The 26587-nt window shown below is 37.6% G+C and overlaps 1 protein-coding gene across 1 annotated transcript in view; it reads right to left on the reverse strand.

Moving 5' to 3' along the window:
• LOC134750716 (actin-binding LIM protein 3) overlaps positions 1–26587 on the reverse strand; it is a 93568-nt gene that overhangs the window by 36569 nt on the left and 30412 nt on the right. The window lies entirely within an intron of this gene.

The raw sequence follows: 26587 nt of genomic DNA on the forward strand, positions 1-26587 counted from the left end.
ATATAAACGAAAAATGAGGAAAACTCTTTAATAATTCAGAGCATAACGGAAGCGTGAACGTGAACTTATCAAACAATACCTCATAGGTATCATTTTCACGAAATTCGAATGTATAATCAGTCAGTCATGTTGCATACATTAAATTTGTAGAGGCATGGGATGAGCGTATATTTTTGCGCGCTTATGGGCAGATATATTATTTCAGGTATATAATAGTGACGCTGATGTAGTTTGACGTTATAGTATTTTACAAACAGCTTGGGTACGGTGAAATGTCATCTTCATACAATTTATAACCTTAAAACGTGAAAGATCGCAAAATTATACTAACAAAAGCTATTAAAAAAATACTAGGTATAATTTGCGAAGTTCAAGTTCGCTCGAATCACGCGATTCGCTTCAACAAATTTAGCACTCCAGCCAGACGGCCAAATCATTTCGGCGGAAATAAAACCAATAACAGGCGAAACATGTGACCGCTGCATCACGCACTCAATTCCGAGGTGTCGCGCCATGCAGCCATTTCTATTAAGTATGTATGCCTTTTTTTCTAAATTGATACCCGTTGGTCACCTATTTGTATGTTTTTGACGGACATACGCACAGTGTGCGTCGCACACAGTTCATTTGGCAACCGAGTGAGAATGTTGATGGCGTCGCCAAATAAACGAGGGCCCGTAGAGCAATCTTTCAGAGATCAGTAGAGAGGTAGAGGGATCAGTGGGATTTTATTCAAGTAAGTCAACTAACTAGTTAGCAAACAGGTAAGTCAAGTAACTTTAAAGGGAGATACAAAAAAGGAAAGAGCATTAGCGTGACGTCATTTAAGGTTTGAATTAAGCTCCATGAGCTAGCCAGAGTTACGGCATGCAATTTGTATGAAGATCTAGGTAATTCCTCTTTTAACCTAACCTAACATTTCAATCTTACTACCAAGTACCAGTAGACCAGTAGGTACCGGGAACATGCCCCAACGGAATCAAATGCTCGCCTCACTCGCCTTTAGTCGCTAAGCGGTGTTAACACATCAGCTGTGCCGGTAATTGGTTGCACAATAAATTAGTCAACGTGTTGGGGTCAATTGACGAGGTGGTGGGGTCGCGCGATAAACGCAACTGCTCAATTGTAAAAGATAAGGTGGTGCGGAATTGAATGGATAATCACGTCTTTCCGTGACCACAGCTGGTGCGACTCAGCTGAAAAGTCGGAATTTAAGGTAAAAATAATGAAATTAAATCGCGGTTAACCCGTTCGTGTGTACTTATAAGTACAATTGAAAAGCAAACGTCAATTATTCAAGTGCCCTTCGTAAATGGTAGTCAAAATATGAGTGTATAGTTAAGTTAACATTGATGTCAACAGATGAAACTCATGCACGGGACGTTCGCTCAGATTGCTCCGATAGCAACTCAGAGCGCATCTGCGCACAAGTCAAACATCTGTTCGATTGCACTGCACGGTAAACTCGCCCCTATACATATTCAGATGGCGTCGATCGTGTAGCACGAGCCATAATCACCCGCTATGCGATTCCCGACCATAATGCTTGGAACATTCAGATTGGAAGCAGATGCGCTTCGCACGAGCTACGGTTACCTGCTGAGTGATTTCGAACCTTAACACTATCCCATTGACTATTGATTGGAACATTGGAAGCAGATGTAGCGTAGCACGTGCTATGCGATTAGTAAAACGCACGTGTAACCTTCATCAGATAAATCTATGAGAAGTCTTATAACTATTGAGATAAGGTATAAACTCCTTTGACGTGTTTGTTTTTCTAAATATAATTGTTGGGGTTTTCGGGGATCCTTTAGTTATCTTTACGACAGACAGTTTTTTAAAAGGGGGAGAATATTTAACTGACAAGTTTATTCAAAGTATTATTTAATTGTGTTATTTATTATTATGATTAATGCTGTAAGTGGAAATAGTTACATAATCCTAAGGATTTAATAAACTTTAAGCCAATACTATTTAATTTAAGAAGGGGTTCTCATCATTTAACTAAAACATAACTTTATCGAGTGCACTTAACTTTATTAACCGACGTCATGATTTCGAAGGAGGGCTTCTCAATTCGTGGATTTTTTTATGTACGTTCCCGGATTTCTTGAAAATGGCTAGGGCGGTATGGAACATTCTTTTTTATTTGAAATATTGAAAGGCTATAGGTATATACTACACAGTTGGTTCCATTGTCATCAGAATAGGATTTGTTAATAGGATCCTGATAAAATCGAGATATTATACTATATAGGTAGTGTTACCACTATAGTGATGAGGTATATACATAGATTCTTTATAATAACTCATGCACTCCCAAAAAGCGACATTTGTAGAAGTTGAATCGATGATGAATACCATAATAGGGCATAGTCTTTTGTGAACCTTTTCTTTTTGTTAAAGGTTAATGTAGAGGCTGTTCAAAAAACAAAAGCTCTGACAACCTCACACCTCTGAATGAACAAGATGACTCGGCTCCGAACGTAATCAATTAATTTGACTTTGGGCTGACGAGTTGACAAGTTGACTCCAATCTGCGGTCAATTGGGCGCGGATTGAATCTAATAAAAGCCTTTTATTGTCAATTGGACGTGTCAAAATAAAATCTTGTCATCAAAAGGCCTGTTGGAGATGAACGTGGGCTCAACTGCAATTAATTCTTAACGGGTTTTATGCAGTAATCATTTGTATTGACACTAATGACGTTAAAGGGATAAAGGCCATGAAAGATTGGATAATAAAACAATTCATACTGAGACAGCTGAAATCTGACTAATCGGAAATGAAACACAATCGAGTAGTCTAGAACTCTAAAGTAAGTTTTTTGGTTATTTTACATTCGCACGTACATTTTTGTTCTCATTTCTGCAGGTGAGAGCCAAATTGCCTCGGACTCATGTTGTTTACGTCTGTTGGACGTTGACGTCAAGCAATGAGCAGATAAATCGTATACATTTAAATCAAATTTGAATCGAGTAGATTCACGCAGGTTCTTAATACAAAATAGTGACGTCAAATCGTCTTTATAATCGTATGAATTTAAATATAATTCGAATCGAGTAGGTTTTCGCTAATTCTTAGAAACAATAAATTACCCAAGGATATTTTATTGAAGCTGGATGTTCTGTCTACTGTCTAGGCCATGTGAAATACGTCACACTAATTTTGTACCTCTTGAAAGTAGCTCAATAGCTGTTTTCAATTGGGATAAAATGTTACAAAGTATTTCAAGAGAATCAACTCAACAAACAACTGAGTCAGCCAATCCAATGCAATGTCATGATATCATTCAATGCCGTATTTCGCACCTGATATGCAACTTAAGTTTTATTATGGTAGAGATTATATTTATAACCTAACTTAACCGCAAGAGCGTGCTAAGAAAAACGAAACGCAGGAAGGATAAATCCTCCAAAAACTTTATCTCAACAATAGGTAGACGATAAAGTTTTTGTGAGTCGCCTTGTAGTTAAAACTCGTGCGCCGCGTTCGTGACTCGGCGTGCAGCAAGCGGCAAGGAAAATGGTGGAGATTACAAGGTAAGACAATTTAACTTTTAAATATGAACAATGTCATAAGTCATAATTTAAGAAATTTGAGCCAAATTTCTTCAGCATTGACAAAAGCAAGTACATACAATAAAAAATGTTAAAGCCGATTAACAGGCTCCGGTGGCACTAATACTACGGCATAAGTAATATAACTTGATACCTACAAAAGATGAAAGCCGTGACCGTAACGTAATCCGTTTGCCCATTAAGTATAAATTTTGTACTACATATAAAATAGATGTTAAACCACGACTTGACTTTAGCTTCTTAGCGATAAGACCACCTGTTGTTACCTAGCTTTTAACTGTATTACATTGTCTGTGTATTTCTAACTGTATGGTGCACGATAAAGAATATTTACTTAAGTACTTACTTTAAGCTCGCGAATCACCAGTGCACACGCGACCCCTCTCACAACTTTGTCAATTTTCCCTAACGAGATATCATTATCTTGTACTTACGTCACATAACATATTAAGAAATCTGATCCATGAGACAACAATTGTTAAAGAAAAGCTTCCATTCTACAGACTATTTAATCAGCATAGGCAACAACAATTGACAAAGAAAAATGTAAAAGAACATTACAAGACATCGTAAAATCAACCTACACCTACACTGAAAAAAATCGGACAAGTACGAGTCGGTCTCGCCCAACGAGTGTTCCGTACTTTTTAGTATTTGTTGTTGTGGCGGCAACAGAAATACATCATCTGTGAAAATTTCAACTGTCTATTAGATATCACGGTTCATGAGGTACAGCCTGGTGGCAGACAGACGGACAGCGGAGTCTTAGTAATAGGGTCCTGTTTTTACCCTTTGGGTACGGAACCCTAAAAAGAACTGAAAAATGCTGTTGGACCGAGAACCTTTGTCTCTTCCGACCGAACAATAAGGGAATGTTAGTGGGTTTGATTCACAACATTGTCCGATCTGACATCCGATGTCGGATGACCTTTGGAAAAAAACAACTCTGTGCTGGAAAAAAATAACTCTGTGCTGGAAAATGCCTTTTAGCATCAAATCCTTTTATTTTTTTCCATTATCGCTTCCTTTTGAGCAACAAACAATAATTCAATGTATAAATAAAAAAACATACGACACTTTTTTGCTTTTTGCTTATTTGTAGTCGTATCCGACATCCGATATCGGAGCGGAACATGTGAAATATTTTCAAACTGAGTACCTATCGAAGTTTATAGACGCATCAATCATCATACTGTCAACATTAACAGACCTCTAACAACTCAATTGAAGAACGTAAGTATAAGTAGTAAATGTCCCTTGCGACGTGGCTACTGTCAACATGTTAACAGGTGTCAGAAATGTCGTGCGCGTGTTGACACTTGATGAGGCTAATGAAAGAAGCCCCATAATCCTTGATGTCCGAGTACCGGCGTCGGTTTACGGAGTCGACCGTTCGTAAACCTTATCGCAACGAGCTAAGGTCTACCGAAGTTGCTAACCTTGTAAAAAGTATGTTCTTGTTAGTAGGAAGGTGGCAGGCACGCGACTTTGTGTTTTTTTTTATCGTACAGTTACTTGTAGGGCCAGGCTTGGTATGCAATTCGTTGCCCACCTTTTAAACACGAACGTTTGTATCGTTTATATCTAATAATAGGTAATACTCATCAAAAAGTGCTATTAAACTAGATCTACAATTATGAAATAAAACTATGAAAACGGATTATATCGCGTATATTGAATTTATAATACATCCCGACGTTTCGAACCCTTTACAGCGTTCGTGGTCAACGGGTGACCCGTATACGCGATATAATCCGTTTTCATAGTTTTATTTCATGAGTAACTATCGCGGTAACCGAAGACAATATTAGATCTACAATTGATGAGTAAGGTTGCCAGAGCTCAACGAGGGTGCGGCGAGTGTTAGGGTTAGCGGCAATGTAACACCTCTGTAGTAGCAGGCGTTCATACGGAGACGGCTTACCAACAGGCGGGCCATATGCTTGTTTGTTAAATTTCAGGTCCAATACCGTAAATCCAATATTCAAGGAGATATAGAGCTCTCAAGACTTGAAAGAGTTAAAAACAGTATATTATATGTATGGATCAAAGTAGACTTAATTTTAACCAGCCTTGATAATTGCACTGAAATTTCGCAATTGTTTACCTCAGACGTCAACCATAAGTCAAAGAAAAATCAAACTTGGAGTTCCGAGTAACGTCTATGTGTTCTACATGTCCTCTGTGTTCCCGTAGCTCACTGAGCTCAGGTGGCCAGTACGCCAATATAAGTGAAGGCAAAGATAGATATAACTCCGTAATAGATGGATACAGTCTAAAGAAAAAACGTGCCTCGAAAATCAAGAAAATTTTATACTCGTTCAGAAGGCGCTACTAGCTTTGGCCTACTGTCGTATAGATGGCGTTGACGGTTTCGTTTGTTATTTAACAATTTTAACGCATATCAGTGTAAGAACATGGGTCAAAATCATAAAAATAATTAATGCAAATAAATCATTTATCCATATTTAAATACATTTTATCGTATTTTTATAAATCTTCATTTTTAGTTTTAAAGTGTGTCGACAGATGGCAGTGAATTTACTGGGGTTACAAAATTTACTATGACAGTACCGCTCTAGTATAAGTTACTCTATGGTGAAGGTGAGTAATCAGAGATATTTATGGTAATAGTTCCGTCAACTGTCATACCAACATCGCGCTAGAGCATCAATCATCAGCTATCGCTATTGTAGGTATTGTGTCCACTATGACAAGTAGACAACTAGAATGGAGCTTCCATACAGTTTACGTATCTCCATTTCTCATACTCGAAAAAAGGGAAATTGGGAATATAAGATAAGGTTCACGGTAGACCCTTGGTAGCGGCAGGTGAACGCTCGCTTGCGTTCGTAAAGCAATACAGTGGAATGTTCGACATATTCCAAGTATCGCCACCAAACCAGCCCAGTTTACTATAAAATTATGCTCAAACCAATCTCAATACAGATGTAGGGCGGACTACAATCAACTAAATAATTATAATAAAGCTTGAATAGTTCCCGGTGTTTCTAAATGAGGAAACAATCGGCCAGTCACACTACAAAATTACAAATGAACTCGAACAAAAACATCGCAAAAAATCGTCTATGAGTTGCGTGAGTGACTCACGGAGATGGCGGCACAAAAAACTCGACAACAAAATAACAGGTGACTGACAGTAAGCAAAAACTACTTATGTAATATTTAAATGGATATAAGAACAATCGAAGATTGTGAAGACAATGATGCTAAGCACTATTGCTGGTTTATTATTATAAGTTTCCATGGCGACTATCCATAAACGGAGTTACAGATGCAAATAAGATAAGAATTAGAATTACCTACGTAGATTTGCACACTCTTGCCATAACGTATGACGCGCTGGAAATTCAAACTGAATTTACATTGCTTTCGTTCCAGTTGTGAGTAGATTTATTTATGACCAATAATTTAAAAGACCAGAATGTTAATGTATCATCAATAGATATTTATTTAGCTTGGAAAGCAACAGTTTTGGGTACTTTTACAAAACTGTAAAAGCTCGTGACAGTTGCAGTTCTCTCAGAATATATGTAAGAGGTACTTAACATACTTATTAACATTAACAGTTTAAAGCCAGCGAAATTCAGCTCTAACTGTCCGTATATTATTGTTATTAGTGAAAACACATAACGATTGCAAATAGCACTCGATTGCATATATCAATCCAAAATCAGTTTTGAATCAATATCTCGTTTCTAGTTTGTTCGCTTGCCTTTCCCCGCGTGCCTGTGCGGTCGATGTCGATACTGGAGACTACTGATGAGATGAGGTGACCAATAAAAAGTTTACTGCGTACTGGGAATTATCATTTAGCAGTAAAACTGGCGGAGCAGGATCTAGTTGATACTGATTGTAGCGAACGGTATATATTGCATTATATATAGTCCTCCTCATCGTTTTCGATGACGGCGACCCCAAATTGCATTGCATTATGCGTACAACGACGACTTATTTATATTATAAAAGGAAAATCATTGAAGTCGAATGTAAATATTATGTTTTCGTCGTTTTGGATCGGAATACTGAGTTTTTAATCAAAATATAATTTTATCTAACACTTACTCACAAACCTGTCTGCGTAGGGGCTCCCCTGGGGGTAGTTGATAAACAGATATTTTGACTAAGGTGTAGATTTTGTGAGGTGTAGAATTAGAAGCTGGGCTCTAATTGATAAAAGCTAGTGCAGATGTAAGGATCACACTGTTTCAAGCAGAAGATGCTGCTAAACCATCAGAGAATAATGTTATTGAGCAAATTCCGAATGAAGGAAAAGTTGGTCTTAAACTACGGAAAAATATCGCGTGTGATATTGGACAGACCAGGTTAAAGCTACAAAAGATAGATCTTTTTCATATATACACGAATACATGGCGTGGAAGGTTACTACCACATTCTTAAATTCTGTAATAGAATAAACTCATACAAGTTGCAATAACAAGACCAAATTGTCAGCAATGTTCCTGGAATGTCCATTTTTCAATGTCAATTGTATTTACCGATCGAAGAAATGATTTGTCGCTGGATTCCTTCACCCTTGTTATAAGTTTTTCTGGATTCTGCGAAGGCAAGAAATCTCCGCTACGTGTAATCGCCACTCATCATTACAGTTTTTGCCGCACATCATATTACACGGCTGTGTGTCGAAACCGAGATCGTGCAATTACGTGCATTATCTAACACGGGGTATATAACTAGTAATCTAGACAGGCTAAGTAATGTGCCAGCCAAGTTCGGAAAGCGGGAGATATCATACTCTCTGCCGCAAGTTTAGTCTATGGAGTCCTTCATACAAAATTGTGAAACTAGTTACTATTAGAGCAATGCGAACATGTATACAGCTTTTAATTACTATTATGTACGAAAATCATGTTGGGGGACTAAAGATGTTGCCTTATCTAATGTATCCTATAATAGCCCTCAGGGAGGAGGCACTGTCGCGCTCACAGGCAATACAATATTGGAGAATACAAAAGCGCTTTTTAATAAATTACAATAAATAAAATCCATTTAAATAAATTACAGTGATCGCGGTACGTGTCGTTGAATCCGGCTCGAAGGACCAATTGCGCATGGAGAATACAAAAGCGCTTTTTAAGTTTAAATGAACTTTATTCCCTTTAAATAAATTACAGTGATCGCGGTACGTGTCATTGAGTTCGGATTGGGAGCAGAAGAGAGCGAGTTGCCACATACAAATTAAAAGGCAACTGCAAAAATGTTGCTATATAAAAAAATACTTAAGCTAAGCTTACACTCTATATGTTTTGTATTAAACAATATTGATAAAAACAACTGTGAGGTATCTCCGTTCTCTCATCCGTTGATATATGCACAGCAATTCTTTAATTACAAGATAACTCTGATATCATCGTAATCTCTCATGTAATCGTCGCTTTTCTGTTTCCACAAATTATCGTAAGACTTCGGAAATAACGAACGTCGCTCAATAGTACAAAATCACACAATTCAAAACCTTTGAATCCCAGCATTCTTTAAACGACAATCTTGTCATGGTACTTGGCCGGTTCTGTCACGATTACGTTTTAGTCTCAGAAGATTATCTTCCCAAATACGGAGGATGAGTCACTATTAACCAACGCCTGACAATTACTTATCGGCGTAGTATCGCCTTTTACGATTGGGATGGTATCGAGTAGCAAAAACATAGATTATGTAACGGTACACATGTGATAATGCTAATGTCGTCATTATAATTCCAAGCGTTGGCGCGTGACTCACCATATTGACAACACGGTCACATCTGTTGTCATTCCAACCGGTTACTTAGAAGAGGCGAGGAGAGCCGTAAGACGTCCACTGTCGGACATAAAGGCCTTATACACCGTCCACCTAAAACGTACAGAACTTGGACCGTTGGAAAATTTGCCGGCCTTGTAGTAGACGCCAACCCTCTCCAAGGATTACAACGTGTGCTGCTCTCATTCAAAAATTCGTCGAACCACCTTGTTGGGGATTTTTTTCTGCTTTCAAAGGAAAGAGAGTCCACAAAACTGGCATTTCCGTTGTGGCTGCGTCCTCCAGTTTGCGATCGTCATTCAAAAAGCTTTCTGCCATCGCGGCCATCGATTCTACGAGCAATATGCCACTTAACTCTCGGAAATTTATCTTAGTATTGATAAATACTATTAATATTGTAGTGCGTTATCATGCAAACTTATGAAGGGATCTCAAGATCAGGATATATACAGTAGCCCGAGAAGTCTACTTGATCGATCTCACGCACCAAAGGGAATACGCGAACAACAAGTTAAACGACTATAAATATTGATTATGTACACAGACGACGTCCGATTTAGAATAATGTGTCAGTGACGGCACGATAGCGCAATCGTACGAGTATTTATATTAAAGAGACCATATGAATGATAATGATAAAACAGCTTTCAAGGATGTAATACACAGGTATATTGTATTGCGCGACTGTAGGTGAAACGAATTTTTGAAACAATCAATGTGATTATATGGAGACCTATAACACTAACTATGAAATGTCGATATAAATATACGGTCCCAAAAGCCGGTGTCACAACTTCGAGTCCCCGGGGATGACAAGCTTCAATGTGTCATTCGACTTCGCTAACAAGGTCTCCTATTTCACAATATTACTCGTCCAAGGGTAAATGAATTACGTAATTTACGTATCCCTTAATTATAGCCACACATGTGTTAAAAGTTTGTGTTTGGAATTAATACCAGAAATAGTGTTACAAAAACTGTGTTTGTGAAGTTAATCAAACCGCCAAATGTTTCGTTATGGCTTTGTGGAATACGGCCCTGAGAGCTGATTTTCTTTACCTTAAGTAGTTTCTACATCTCACATTCCACCCTAATTACTTTTTGAATTTGTAAATTTCAGAACTTTCATGGATAGCACTTTAAATACATAATTAAGTGATGTTATAAGGTCACTGTTTTAAGATTGCAGTCATGTCATACAACAAACTTAAGGAGGCCACTATAATAGGGCCAAAGAGAGAAAGTAAGGCCCTTCATCATCTACACCGCCAACCATGATAACGAATACATTCTAAAAATAGAACCGTTAGTAAAACAGTAACCGTAATTGATTCCAACAAGAAAGTAATCGACAAACTTGTTTACCCCAACACGTTAGATAGTGTGAATGCTATTTGTGCAGTAATGACACAAAGTGGTATAATGGCTCATCCCTAATCACATCCATTACCGAGCGCAGGCGCACGACTCGCCATTCCTAACACTTACAGTGATAAGTTCAAAGTTGATCAGTGGATCAACCAGCATATATAGACCTCAAAACTTATGACCATTCTGCCTACTATAGGAGACTATTCTTGGACTGACTTTTTAGAGGTATTTGCTTGGTAAGGGATGTGAATAGCAGCATGAGCTCGCCGATTGCTGCCTCTTATCGACTACGTGAGGTGTTAATGTGTGAATTCAGGCATTATCAACGAGAAAATATTATGTGGGATACGACCTTCGGTATAAAAATTTATAAACACCGCAACTAATCTGCCATTTCACAGGAATTAATTAACAAATAAAAACTGCATAGCGGTCAAGAAAGCTCGTTTGTAAAATTCCATGAAAGCATTAGCAATAACGCCATTGCCGTAGCCCATTGGAGTTTCTCCAGCAGACTGCGGTTAGCGGAATGCTCAGCGTCTAGGTTTCTACAACCAACTAGTAAATCTAGTCAATTAACCACCGATGCCAAAGATACGCGGATAATAGAGAGAATGTTAGATCTAGTACCGCGGCGCAGTCGTGACCCTTTTAAAAGCTCGAACAATTAACATGTTATCTCAGTTGCTTAACAAATTAGTACAAAGAGTAATGGCCCGAACTTTCTCCCTTGTGCAACGCCTATCGATTTTCACTTTACATCACGCCGACACAATGTTTAATGCAATTTAAACTGACAAGCTACTTGCGAAACACATGACTGAAAATAAGAGAGTTCAGCGTCTGTGTTGTATTAAGAAAGAGGGTTTAATGTTTGTGGTGCGCGCGGTCGAAATTGTCGAAAGCTTAGCTTTGCACGGAAACACGGAATAGAGAAACTGGCTGTAATGATGATGGATGCAAGATGCAAGGCAAAAAGCATATCACCTGTTAGTAACGGGCCCGGGTCAGCGTCGCGAGTCATTTGTCATCCAGCTAGCCTAGGACAAATTGTGCCGTCAATCAAGTTGCTTTCTCTTGCAATGACTAAGACAAATTGTTTATATTCTCGTATCAAAGGATTCCAGTTACGGCCTACCCACGTTATAATCTCTCACGACGACCATTACATGGAGACTGTAAAGTGCTCATTCCGGTCCGCGTCAACAGTCATTAACGCGTCAATTTGCATTATCATTATACAATCGCTCGAGACGCCTGAGCTGGGCGTTGCATTAATTCTCAAGGTCGTACGTAAATTAAACCCGCTTTTATAGTGCCTTATATTATTTTGTTACAACTATCATATGTGAATATGATGGAAGACTTAATTAATGGATGTTTGTTAACGTTTTACGCAAAAAATGACTAACAAATAGTACACCTAAATTAACACTTTAAATGCGTCTTATGTTAGAAATCATCTCCAAAAATTAAAAATAGAAAATTTATATAAGAGTGCGAGGCAGGAAAACCTAGTTTTCAACAAATCTAACGGATTTCATATTTAAAATAGCTCAAACGACCGATATGAAAGTCAGACAGGATGAGCGAATTCTCGTTTCCTCTGCCCCCCCCCGGTGACATCACCTCTAGCGTGCCATATGTGCGATTAGCACTGTCACAACAGATGATCGGGCTATTGTTATTTAAATACGACCATCGAATTGGTAGCTACTTTACATAGTTTCTTTACTTACATGTTAATGCCAATGTTTTGACGAGTGACGTAATGGCGCTGGCGCAAATTCATGTGGTAAGTAACAAACAGTTCTGGAACTTGAAAAATTCCGCAAAATACATTTGTTTCGCAATCTGCATTAAATTCGGTAACACTTGTGTTAACAACGTCCAGTTCTTAGAGACTGGGTTTTTTGTCTCAACAACATTTTCCTTTATTAAAGTTATGATTATTACGTAGTTACAACTTTTTGGAAACAAATCAAATTATTACATGTGTCGTGATAGCTGAAGACGCCGGTACGAATCCCGCCTCCGCCACTGGAGGGCTCAGTCACTTTTTCTTAAATATCATCATCTATTACAGTTTATTAGGTACTTGTTGAATCTAAAAAGTCTATCGCTTGAAAATCTACATTATTTTATGAAGCGCTCTTTAAAACAGTCGTCTCGGTTGTTTCCATCAAAGAGGCTACTTCAACTCACGAAATTTCATAGTTTTAGTTCAGAAACTGTGTAATTGTTAATGAGCCAGGAATTACCGGTATGATTGGCACCTCTCGTGGCAATTACCGCCGGTCTGCTTTCCCCGACCACCAGGGCTCATGCAAATTGATGGAAAGCGCAAACACGCAAAGGTCTATATTAAATATATTACTTTACTGGCTGGCTGCTAGGCTAGTTACGATTTTGGTAGTTTCTATATGTAAATAGAGGAAATTCGTGTTAGTCTAAGAATAAAAAAAAGGGATGCAGTTTTACAATCTATGTACGATGTAACTACCAAAGCAAAAGCTAAGTTTGGCAAAGCCGCGGACGGAACGGACAGACAGACGGACATGGTGAAACTATAAAGGTTCCTAGTTGACTACGGAACGGAACCCTAAAAATGGTATAAAATAAATTCGATGCGCACTCCTGCAGGATCTAGACCATTTTTAAATGCAAAAGCTTGTAGCAATGGCAACAAATAATCGATTGTCGCTTATCATTTTGACATTTATTTGTTCGAAAGAGACAAATTTCAACAAAGGTTTGCTAAGTTTTATGAATAAGGGGAGACATTATTTATTGACAAGGCATCACAGTATAATAAATTCCCTATACTACTTATTTATTAAATAAAGAAGCCCTTCTTTATTTGTAAAGTCGGTGTTTTATTAACTGTTTGTATTATGTTTAATAACAAAACACGAATGACCTTCAGGACCCTTATATAAAATTATAAATACGGTGATGTCACCGACGATCTCGCGGACCTCTGATATCATCGGTCACGAGATGTCAAAAAACAATCAATCGTAAATCATTTATTTGGTTGAATAGGGTACAGTTACAGATGTTCACGATTTTTGTTGTCCTCCTTATTCAGCTGTCCATAAACAGCATGCAAACAATACAATTCTAAAAGCAGGAATATTATAATATGCCTACTTATACACTTATAACTAATAAAAAAAAACTATATACAAGAATGTCCACGTGTACACAATCAAGCAAAGAACAAACTAAATAACAGTACTGTTTTAATCTACACTTGACGGACAATTTAGGTACTACCTACTTATACTAAGTACTACTCCTAACTCCTTTAACGGGCAAGACAAAAAAAAACTCAATTCAAGCCTCATCGCCATCATACAGTCCTAAAAATTCTGTACAAGAAAAAAATACAAAAAGATGGTGATATAAAGTGAAAGTGAAGTGAAGTGAAAGATTAAAGGGTTCAAAGGAATTTATAACTACTTCTACAAACTGAGAATAGAGCTCTTTGAAATGTCTATTCTTTAAATTTCCAACTCCATATTCCTCGTTCTATGAACTTAATACAAACAAGAATAATTAGCATAAAGTTTATAACCATTCAGAGCAATCTATCTCCTAATTCAGCATGAGCTTTCTAAGCTTCCACGTAACATCAGCCTTTATCCATCACTCCTGTTGCCGGCTGAAATTATTCTATACGCAAAAAAATAGAAAGGCAGATGCCATCACGTGTCAGATGCAATCTGTACTCTCTGGATATCGAATGGTAGTAAGAACCCTTATTGAAAATAACTGTCTCGGTGACGACAAGGAATCGACAAACTGTTGATTATTTTCCATCTGAAGATAGTAAAGATATAATGTAAAATGCATTTAATAGATAGATGTACATATGTATATACTTAATTGTACATAGAAACAAAGCACGAGAAACACAGTTCCAAAGTAAATTAAATACAACAAAGGCGAACTTATCCCTGTATGGGTTCTCTTCCAGTTAACCTTTGAGGAAATGAGTAGAACAGAGAAGTAACGATGAATGACAACCAAAAACAAAATTGTACAATCACTAAAACTAATGAAATGCAAGCTATAAATACAGATTGCTACAAATAAGAGAAGAGTATTGCAAGCCTAATGAAAAAGGTGCCGTCGCCAAACTGTGACGAATGTGACATTTTGGAGGATCCATACCATGTCATCATGGAGTGTGTCCGAAAGTGTGAGAAAGGATATGAACGTAACATTATTTGAAGTTGGGGGTTGCAACCAAATTTTGGGGCATCCACTATCTGAGGATGCAAAATGTTTATACAAACTTGTTGCGCTTGAACTAAATAGAAGATAGTCACATTTTTGTATACGCACAGAGCGACATCGTCACAAAAGTGACAAAGCTCTTTAAACAAGGATAAAAAAAAAGCCTATATTGCTCAGATCACCGAGTAGAATTTGAGATCTCGCGCAATGGTAATGGACGGATCACAAAGTCAAAAGGTGGTCATTGGGGCAAAAGGTCTGGGCAGAGTGGGCAGTGAATGGAAATGGATTGTTAGTATTGTTACTGATTATGTTTTACGAGCTTTACACCACCTGCCGGCCAAAAACTTTACTATTACGGTCATATTTCGTTCGCTTCTATTTACTTACAAATTGTCAGTAGGTACAGCAGCTTAAGCTATTTAAGGCCTTTTTCCTTTAAAGCTCTTGGACTTTCACTGCGCCTACTCGAAAGATTACATCTCATCTCGTTGCTGTTATCAGTTACTGAAGCGTTAAGTCGTTATTGTGACATCTTGATAACATCTTGCTGAGATGCAGAGTGATGGATGTCGGAGCTTTCATGTATTAACTAACGGATGATAGTTACCTACTAATAAAATGTGAAATATATCATATGATACTTGAAAGTGTCGAAAGAAAGTTTCCACAAATGCAAAACTTTCGACTTGGTAAGATCTCGGAAATTTCTCAAGCTTTCCTTGGAACATTCCAAATTGGTGACATTATTTAATTCATGTTCAGGTACAGTAGGTACTCCAAAAGTTTCCAAAAACTATCAACTTTTTCACCAGTTTAAGTTACCATAATAACCATCGTTGTTATTTGGAATGAATAAACCATAATTATTCTTTGGTTTTTCTAAAAAACTAACAATAAATTACAAAATCCGAGTGTGGTCATGATATCAAACACAAACACAATGATTCTTAGCTATTATAAAAGTTGTAATGATAGAACTGTAATCAGTCCCACGATCAAATAGTTTAGTTATAACATTATGCCAGTGTAATGACCGTAGTTGTGTCTGCCATTACCGAATGAAACATGAAAAAAGATCATGTAATCAAGCAGGCGGATGTTGAAAAATATCGACGGAGCTTATAAACTTTCTCGCCGGTTTAATAATAGGTGTGTATTGGATAAATGGCACGCCGCGATGGATTGCAACAAAAACAGTTCAGTCATTAGAACGGAGACCGCCAGCGATGAACCTCGCATCTCCATTTTTTGTCGTACGTTACAGCAAAAATACAATACTTTTCTAATGTAGTACTTAACTAACTGTAGAGGTAGTTCTCCAAAATCTACCTCCTCGCTCCTAAGAACATTCAGCTATCTCTTCTATACCCCTTTTTTATTAGAATTTTTCTAACCTAAAAGTAGCGTTCATCATCATCATATGAGCCTTTTATCGCCCACTGCTGAGCATAGGCCTCTCTTCGAGTACGCCACTTATCCCGGTCCTGAGCCAATCTCATCCAGAAGTGACCCGCAGTCTTCCGAATGTCGTCCACTCAACGAGTCAACGGACGGAATACGAACGGAAAAGTAGCGTTAATTAACTTTTTCTTCCAAAATATGATATGTAATATGTACAATAATATGTAAACGACACTATAATTTAGTGCATAGTTAGATAGTTACTCAGATTCAATTTTAGAGAAAAAGTTACCACTACTTTTGAGGTTATAAAATTTTGAATCTGAAAATAATATCCTTTACTTCCCCATTTGGATTTAACCTTATATAAACTCCGATCCTATTTTAAGGATACTGAACTACATACCACTCCACCTTCTTATTCAACTCGCGCATTCCTTACCTGAAAATAAAGAAAATGAAAATAAACAAACACGTTACGATAAACAGTGAGTCAGTTATCTCAACACATAGCAACCTGTTTACTTGACTTATGATAATGTAAACAGATGAGAAGGAACATGTCTGTGGGTTTGTGCTACGTGATGTATGTTCCATCATCCAGGCAGTTCACTGACTGCTGGAAAACTTTATTGCAACGAGATAAGGTCTACCATTAGGACGTGAAGGTCAGTATGTTAATGTTAGAATCAGCTGTTGGACATTTTTGTTTTCTGGAGAATCTATTCCCTTCTCACCGAATCACTTGTAAACCTAAGATGAAATAAGTTCTAGTTAGTATAAGCAAATAATTACGTACAAGGTACTCTAAACGAATAAGGTTTTACATTAGTAATCAGGTCGGCAACCTCAGTTGAGCAGTTGCAGTTGTCTTGCTTTGCGCCAGCTCCCAGCACGCTCGGCTCGGGGCAACGTCGGTCATATTTATTGTCATAAGTACAGCAAATTGCATTATGATAAGAATAAGAATAGAAACATTTATTTGTGACTTCCACATTCAAATACTTATAAAACACTACACTATACTACCACTATACGGATCTACAGATTTGAAATAAATAGTAATTGAATTGAAGAAAGGCAGAAAAATACAATTAAGTGTACATTACGAAATTGACCCAACTCAGCATAATTCCAGCTTGCCAGACCCATTCGATTATGCCCCGACACGACAGACAACACAAAGTTACAAAAACCAGTATTACAAAAATAGACTGCAGGGATCTAAGGAAGGATGAGGAAGGAAGGCACAAATCGGAAGGAAACGTACTTGGTAAATGTTTTCAGTACAATCAGTCTTAGCTGGAATTGTCTAGATCCCAAGATAACGGTTGAATAATGGCAGCGCATGAACCCTTTGTGGAGATTAGGAATATAAGGCCTCCAATTGGCCAAAGGCCACGGCACCCCTGGTAAGTAAACGGTGGTCGATTAAAGTGAGATAAGATGATATGTTAAAGATAATATTTGCAAGTCGTTTTATAGAAGGAACCCTACAGTCATAATGCCAGTAAGGTCGACAACCAAAGTTGAGCAGTTGTTTTGCTTCGAGCTTACGCCGGCCATATTTGCCAACACTTGTATTTGCGCAGGACTTGAAACTGCAATGCGCATTCACGAGTTTAAGGTTCTCGGGGTGCAAGATAAACGTTTAGAAAAGCTTTGCAAATATGCTCGCTCTGGTCGGTGTATTTATCGAGACACAAGCAGTCATTTAAGTATATCCATCATGTCTTGTCATTTTAGTCGTTTTCCAAGAAATATAATATTGGCATTCAGCTGAATTTTCGTACTCGACAGTATTTTTAGTTCACGACGTAGGTATTTGAAAGCTTTTGGACTCTTCCAGTCTTTATTAAAAGTGAGCTCTGACGATGAAAACTGAGATGGATCGAGAAAAAATTCCTTAGAAGATATTAGGGGTAATATAATAGTTGTTTCGATTTTTATAAAAGTGAATTCCGATGTTTGCTCTCAGCAATCAGCAGCAGGATCGGCTTGAAGACAAATAATGTAGCAGTTATGCAATATAAACATATTTATAATGTTATGAGCATACCAAAATGAATAGCGTCCATCCATTAGCCGTCCTATTATGAGTTAGGTTCAACAAGCGAAGTTGAACGATGAATCAGCATCAGCATTGTCAGTTACTAGACCGGTACTATCTTCCATCGATGCATGCATGGCTTCGCAGGACCAAGGGCGGTCCAACACCAGTATAAGAGAGCTCCCAGAATACCAATAGTTGATAGGGATCCGAAGGTCGCATTACGCTAGAAGTACTAGCCACGAGAATACACAGTCAACAATATCTACATTAAAGTGCAGCCGATGAATGAGCAGATTTGTTCCGGTTCCCAATCAAACAAAGTTAATGCAGTCTTGATTGAGATTGTTATCACTCGTGATAACGCAAATATTTTGATAGCTATGATATGATGTCACCCGCCGGTTATCCGACGTAGCAAATCTGCATAAAAGGTATAAAACTGAGCAAGAGATTTTACAATTATGCGTAAAAAGATCATGTCCATCAGAAGCAGAATACAGGGGAGTGCCAACAGCATACTAAATATGTTAGCGGACAGGCCAGACAGTCTTTTACAAAGACATTGGATGTCCTCACTTATAAACCCCCATTCAGGGGATATATATTTTTTAAATTAAGGTAGTGTGTAATAAAAATAGTTTTAGTATAAATAACCTAGCTTTTAAGTAACAAACTAACAAATTTGGAACACCGTATCTGAATAAAGAAATTATTTATTTATTTATATCACAACGACAAGAATATCCCAGAGCATTCAGTTTTATTTTATCCAACGTCTATTCAGAGTAGAGAGAGTATGTGTTAAGACTTGTTTTTATACAATGTTGACAAATCATTGGACCTTGTACCAACAGAAAATTAACCTTCGCTAAAGGGTTTATCGCTTACTCATTTGCCAATGTCGAGAGGTTGTTAAAACTGGATAAGGAAATATATTATCAACGAAGCACTTACAGATATTTATAATTAAATGATGACAACATTCAAGGAAAATGTTAAGGTAGGAAAATCCAGCGCCGCTTCTTAGATAAAATGAATTATATTTACATCTTCTTAGTAACACATTTTTAGCCTTTTCTCTAAGGAAAACATTGTCGAACTATAAAAACTTAGGTAGAGTTGGCAGTAGGCGTAGGCCCAACCGCAGAAATTGCCCTCTTTCACTTGTTTATGGACTAAGTTACAAATACTCTCAGTTTCGAGATAAAACCAAATACTGCGTGATTTTGTAGAATCTTTATAGTGTAATAACAGCAGCTGGTCATCTTCTGTGGATCTTATGCCTTTCCAATAAGGCTTACGAATTTTCAGTTAACAGTGCAGATGGTACGCTTACCGGATAATTCTAGTAGGCAATAAATAAAATAAACGTGGGAATAGCCCGCGACTGTCATTGCCGAGCGCGTTGGCACACATCTGGATCTGAATTGATCTGATAGCGGCAGAACATTCATCCATGTTCCGGCTGTTATATACGCTTGTAATGCGAGGAACATTAGCAATGAAACACGCGAATCGAGCTAAGCTATTTTTTTGCATTGTAACTTTTTGCCTTCATTTGCAATCAGTTCTCATACCTACATGGCGACCAATTGAACTTGCAAAACAACAAACATTTTTATCGAGTTTAGATTCATTAAGAGTCCCCGGCAAGCTCTGCCGAATTGCACCTCGTAGTTCCGCTCTCATTTTAAAACTACGTATTGGATTGTAATGAAACTTTGCACATACAATAACATGAGGTATATCTAGGTCTAAAATTAGTTTATACAGCTCCAGTTTATAAAACAAACAAAATAGAGCAAAAACAAGTTTTGTATGAAAAACTTAAATTTGCTGTTTTTTTTTAGCTATGGTATCTGAAGCTACATAAACTAATTACAGACATAGATATACCTTATCCTATTGTAAGTACAAAGTTTCAGCGGAACTACGTAGTTCCACTCTCATTTAAAAACGACTAGCTAGATTGCTCTGAAACTTTGTACTTACAATAGGATAAGGTTTGTATGGTGAACTGAGCTTGCCAGACCTAGAAACGATTTAAGAGATTAACGAGTTTCTGTGTCACCCCTGGATGATATTATCGCAGGACCGGGGTTAAGTAGCATACTCTATGTAATGTAATACTTACGTTATATTATGCTCAGCATTAAACGATAAAAGTAAAACTAATTTGAAAAAATTGTAATAAATTATACGAAATAAAGTGTTTGCGGAAATCAAGTTAAGATCAAGAACACAATGCTCGTGTGAACCGAGCTATTAAATAGAATAAACGCATCCTAGTCACGAATGATGTCATTGCTAGGCTAGCCCATATCATCGAGGTCTTATGTGGGTCGTACGAAGTGTCCACTTAGCTTTCTAGATTGACTATTAAATGGCGGTATGTAATTATTGGAAAAGCTTCAGAATGTGGACATTTTCAATAATTGAGTACAAATACTTGATGTACAATCAGTAGCAGAGTTAGCTGAGCGGGTTGCGGCGGTCAAAATAATCACACGCTTTTACACCTTTAGGGCCACTTGCACCATTCCACTAACCCGGGTTTAACCGGTTAAACCTGTAGTTACCATGGTTACCAGTACAATTTGTCACTGAGTTAACGGTTTAACCGCTTAACCTCTGGTTAGTGGAATGGTGCAAGTGGCCCTTAATAAAGTTCTTAAGCATCTGAGGGAAGACAAAATGGTTATCTAAGTCGTAAGTGCAGTTAGTTCATGTTAATGTTAAGCATTCCTTTATTAGATATCATTCATATCATTTATTATATGTGAGAACTGCGCTTCGGCAAATTTCATTGAGTGTCTTTGATGTTTGCATGGCAAGTATACACTAAAATTCTCAACTTGCAATGGTTAGGGTAGTACTCCACCTGTCCAATATTTGAACTGTATTTGCGTCTCACATTTTACTTATTTACAGTTTACTAATCATAAACCATATTTAGAATCTACATCTCCCTATTAAAAAAAAAACTCCTGCGTTGATGTACATAAAAAGAAATTGGGATAAGTCTTCGATAATGGAATGCACAAGCTAAGTAATCTAAATTGCTTTTATGAAGAGTTCTCTCAATCGATGTCTATTGCTCATGCTCATGATATGATTGATGGCAGTTGTTGATAGATTAATGTTTTCTTCGCAGTTGTTACGTGCACGAACGGTGACAGTATTTATGTTTTTCTTTATATTTTTAAGTTCTTTATTTAGATAACCAAGATCTACATATTGTTATTGTTATTGTTTATATCTTGAGCCATATAGGGTTTAAAGTTTAAGTTAAGCTTATTTAGCTGTATATTTACGCTATGATAGTTATGTCCAACGTACCTAAATATTAAAAACCATTCAAACCCGTAACCGTAATTGTACCACGTTTAAAAGAGAAGACTAGCTTCTGCCCGCGACTTCGTCTGCGTGGAATGATGATGATGATTGATAAAAATTATCCTATCATAATTGTGAACATTGTAATCTAATATGTAAACTATACCCAAAAGTTGTCTGGAAGAGATCGCTCTTTCGCGATAAGACCGCATGTTGTCTGCCTCTACAATTAATCAATTGTTCTTTTCATTTGTATCTTTTTACTGAGGAGTGCCTATAAAGAGTATCTATCTATGTAAACTATGTACAGTCAAGGGCATAAATATATATACATTCCCAAAGTTTCAAAAATATGTGTACGCTCTTACACCTTAGACAATAAAGTCGCGTTAACATATTTTTGAGCCATTTGTCTGGATCGATATTTTTGCCTTCGACTGTACCTGCCTAAAATGTATGATGTGTAAAAACATTGTATTTCTTTACCAATAAACAATCTGAATCTGAATCTTATGCCCTTCTCCGGGCCTCTAACTATCCCCATAGTACCTAAGTAATTTCATCTAAATAGGTTCAGCAGTTTAAGCATGAAGAGGTAACAGGCAGACAAGAGTTATTTTCGCATTTATAGTAGGAGATATATTTTCTACCACATTTCCGGAGATCACACCGCCTGAGGCGAATGCTCGCCCGCATAGAATAAACTTCGGCATAACAGTGTAGGTAATAGTAATAAATATAGAGCGTGAATTGCCTCGCGTCAGAGCAGATCCGATCGCAAAACAAACACATTTCAGCGGACATAAAGCTACCATTCCAGTTCTTATTGAGATAAAATAGAACTTATATTACGTTTGTGGCCTAGTTTATCGCGGAGGTAAATACGTTAATAAAACCGTGAAATATAAGCTTAATAAATGACCATGTTAGCTTGAGATCGTATAGATAGTGTTTGTAGTGGTCAGGGCCGCAGCTGTTGATCAACGCAATGATGTCACATGCACTTTACATGCTGGCACCGGCGCCGGCGCCTACTGACATTTGCGCGATGATGTGATGTCTTGTGGATGTCTTTAAATACATCTATTGTTGTGTGAAAATAACTATTACGATAGTATAAAGATTTTATGTATTTTCCGATTATCCCTTTATGAAAGAATGGGGTTGGCCGGTCGAAATAATTAGCAGATGGCTCCAGCATAGCTTGCCCTGTCAATCCCTAGAATTGTGTCAAATGTTTGTTTTTTTAACGCCTTGGATGCCAGCCCTTTAAGCCAAATCTCATAAAAAAAGGGACAAGCTATGATGGCGCCATCTCTGCAAACCTTTGACAGTTGCCAACCCCATTATTATCAACTGGAGCATGCGCCAGCGCAGCACTGACCGACGAGCATGGTAGAGTTTAGGCTAATATGAAGTTTTTATGGGTAGCCAAAGTTGTTTTAACTTACCATTAGTAAATCTTACTTTTTATAAAGATCTGGTGGATCTCTCCACCAATGGCCAGTAAAGTGTGTTGACGATTGCTGTTATCTTTACACTAGTTGTTCAGATTTAAATCAAACCGGATAACGGAATCCAGTCGTTGCAATCATTTCTCCCGAGTATTCCATCGAAGACTTGTCGAATCAGAAGCGTCAGGGATCAACCCGAATAGTAGATTAGTAGCTCGTCATAGCTATCCAGTTTTCGTTAAAGTCATGACCATATGGCGAGTGCGTGCAAAGGGCGATGAGGTCGTCGGGTCAGGCGCACTTGCGACATCTTGGCCCCCCTTCCCTCCCTCTGTACAAAGTTGCCCAGTGATACACCTTATGTCGTCGCAGTAAGATTTAAGAAGGACTATTAAATGCCGTACGCGCTGAACAATTGCGTTTTACTGTTGTGCACTAAAAGCCATAAACTATGAGTTTTATATTCTATTTTATAATGATGTCTATACATGGAGTAATTACATTTGCATGTTGCACATGTACTATCACGCTCGCTAGCAGATGATGTTTGGCAACTTGTAAATATACCTAAAGACACGGCTAATGCATTAATTGCAATCGAATGTCGCGTTTCGATTCCCAAATCAGGGACCGATTAAAAACTACATAATGTTGCATGTCTGAGTGCGGTGTAGAAATAGCAGTATGCATAAGTCATCGCTTCCTCATATTGCTCAGTCGAATTTCCAGAACTGAAGCCAAGTATAACGGCTGCTAAATTAGATTTAGATACCCAAAACAAACCCATATTTCCTACCGCGCAAACATTACAAAGTTTCAAATCTTCTAATAAATAGTCTTAGTATATTTAGTCATTCGCATGCACATCAAGTTAATCGCCTCTTCATATCGCCCTGCCCTGTCAAGTTTATAAAACTAAATCCGCCGAAATTAGATTTCCCTACAGCAAGAAGTCAACGACCGAAGCTTTCGCCCTTAGCCTAGTTCCGCACGCCAGCCGCCTCGGATATCGAACCGGAAGACTAGACTTGGATGGCGTCCAGTGCACCAACATTATATCAGCGCACGAAACGGCTTGCTTGACGACATTGGTCACTGTCGCTAACATTTTTGGTGCCAAGCCTCAAAGAAAACAAGAATGTGGGCAATAATATAATGTTATTGCAATACTAACAAATGTTTTATTTCTACAGGTTGAAAAATAGTATAAGGTAGTGAGGTAAAGACCAACGTTAACCTTATTTTATAAATAAGGTTAACGTTGAAATGTAGTTGAGTATAAAATGTATATCAATGGCAAAGTTAAATATGGCCCAAACGAAGAAAATATGGGCAAATGACGTGAAGGTTTTCACCACGAACCTCTTAAAATTCGTACATTGACACAAATATACTCATCCAATTGGGAACCTGCCAAAAACATCGCCAAATAGCCCATGAAAAAGCGGAATGAGCTTGCACTTTACAAGCACTCACTGCAATGAAACTGCTAACATTGTCTCGTTGACACAGTTGACCATTATTGAACCGTATTGAGAAGCCTTAAGGTCTACTAATAGTTTAACAAGTTGCTATATGGTACGGAGTATTTCATGGATTGTTTCAGTGGTGGTTTGTAGTTGAAACATTGTAGTTGACTGTTGGAAAATGTAGCAACAATTTCTGTTTATTCGATGTAAATTGAATGAGAAGCTACGGAAGTGCCAGATTTTTGTAAGTAGGTAGAATATTTTGAGTAAATTAATGATAAGACGTGGTAACAATGACATAAAGAAGTTGTAGACATCAATCAAATGTGTCAACCTAGTAATTATATCAACAAAGTTAATTAAATATTACGTGGAAACTAACTCACAGATTTTAAATATGCAGACGTTTGTCTTAATTGTAAAATGTTTCATACATTTGAAGTAGAGGCAAATAGAAAAAAAGATGACTTAATTGTACACATGCAAAGCAAAAATAATGGTGACGATAGTTTCGCATCTTTACGTGTTGCTGTGTGCTTATACACCCTACACCTATCCGCAAACATAGTTACGTAAATACAGTGATGTTGCGAAAATCAAGAGCAGACTACAGCTGTATGTAATCATATTCATAAGTCGGGTGATGTCATCGCCGATAGCAGTCCGCAGTAGTGCCAAGGGCGATCGCGTCAGCGCAAGGTGGACATCGCGCCTACTACAGTAGCCATCAGATATATAGAAGCGGTCAAGCTGCTCAAAAGTATCTGAATATGCACTTTAACGTACCACAAAATGTACCACAAGATGTGTCCTTGTTACATTTGATAGGATTATTATTCAGATGAGGATCTTTACTGTTACCTATGTAATACTGTTAAACATTAAGCAAGTATTCATTCAACTAGCAATACTTTAGTGACTCACTCCACTCAAGGCTTCACTCTGACATTGTTATCTTAGCTTTATTTTGCATCAGTATAACATCTACATTACGTCATATATTATACTCCTAAGCCTAATTTGTTTACCCAAACGTTACGCAAGCGGAAATAAGTCTTACTGAGATAATTGGGTCTATAATGTCCAAATAATTCGACAACGACTGGCAATTGAGCTGAATTAGAGTAATTCTGCTTGAGAACTACTTATAATTATTTTTCTGTCGGAAATTGGAATGACAACATCGCAAGTTACTTTGGTTTTGCGTTAGACAAATTATCTTTTAAAAAAATAGTAGAAGAAGAACATAATTCATTCAAACATGCATGAAATAAACATAAACTTTGCGCTGTTTTATGCTCAAAATATTTTAGATGTCTGTACATAGTGTACATGTCTCTACATAATTATAATATGGATGTTTTGCAACTAGAAGAGACAGTCTTTGTTATACGTCTTTCAGCCTACCAAAATCAATTTACATCCACCTTTGAAAAAGAAGGAAGTTTTAAATTCAATTGGTTCTATTTATAGCTGACCACGTTGATCATGGCTAACTGTAACGCCACAAAGCACCGCCATTGACGAAATCGGACCAACAACAACCAATCTTTGTGGAAAAAACGAAGGCGACAACATGATGGTATGATGTGGAGTAACAGAGGCCGTCGACCTGACGAGCGATACTATGAACAACGTAGACTTTAGTGTAAAGGAAATAACGGCTGAATTAGAACTGCATAGGGAACGTTGCAAAGTTGCACGCAAACTACAGGATGTAGTGGCGACCATAAAAATTGTGGCAACGTCGAATGCGGAAGATTGTTTCAAATATTTCTGTTGTTTATGAAATAATAGACATAAATTGTATTTAGGCCTACCTATTTCGTAGCCTCAGACTTCAACTATATTACCTTTGTTGATAACCTTACCTTACCTTACCTTTGTTCT

This window comes from Cydia strobilella, chromosome 20 (genome assembly GCF_947568885.1).
Source record: "Cydia strobilella chromosome 20, ilCydStro3.1, whole genome shotgun sequence".
Classification (NCBI taxonomy): domain Eukaryota; kingdom Metazoa; phylum Arthropoda; class Insecta; order Lepidoptera; family Tortricidae; genus Cydia; species Cydia strobilella.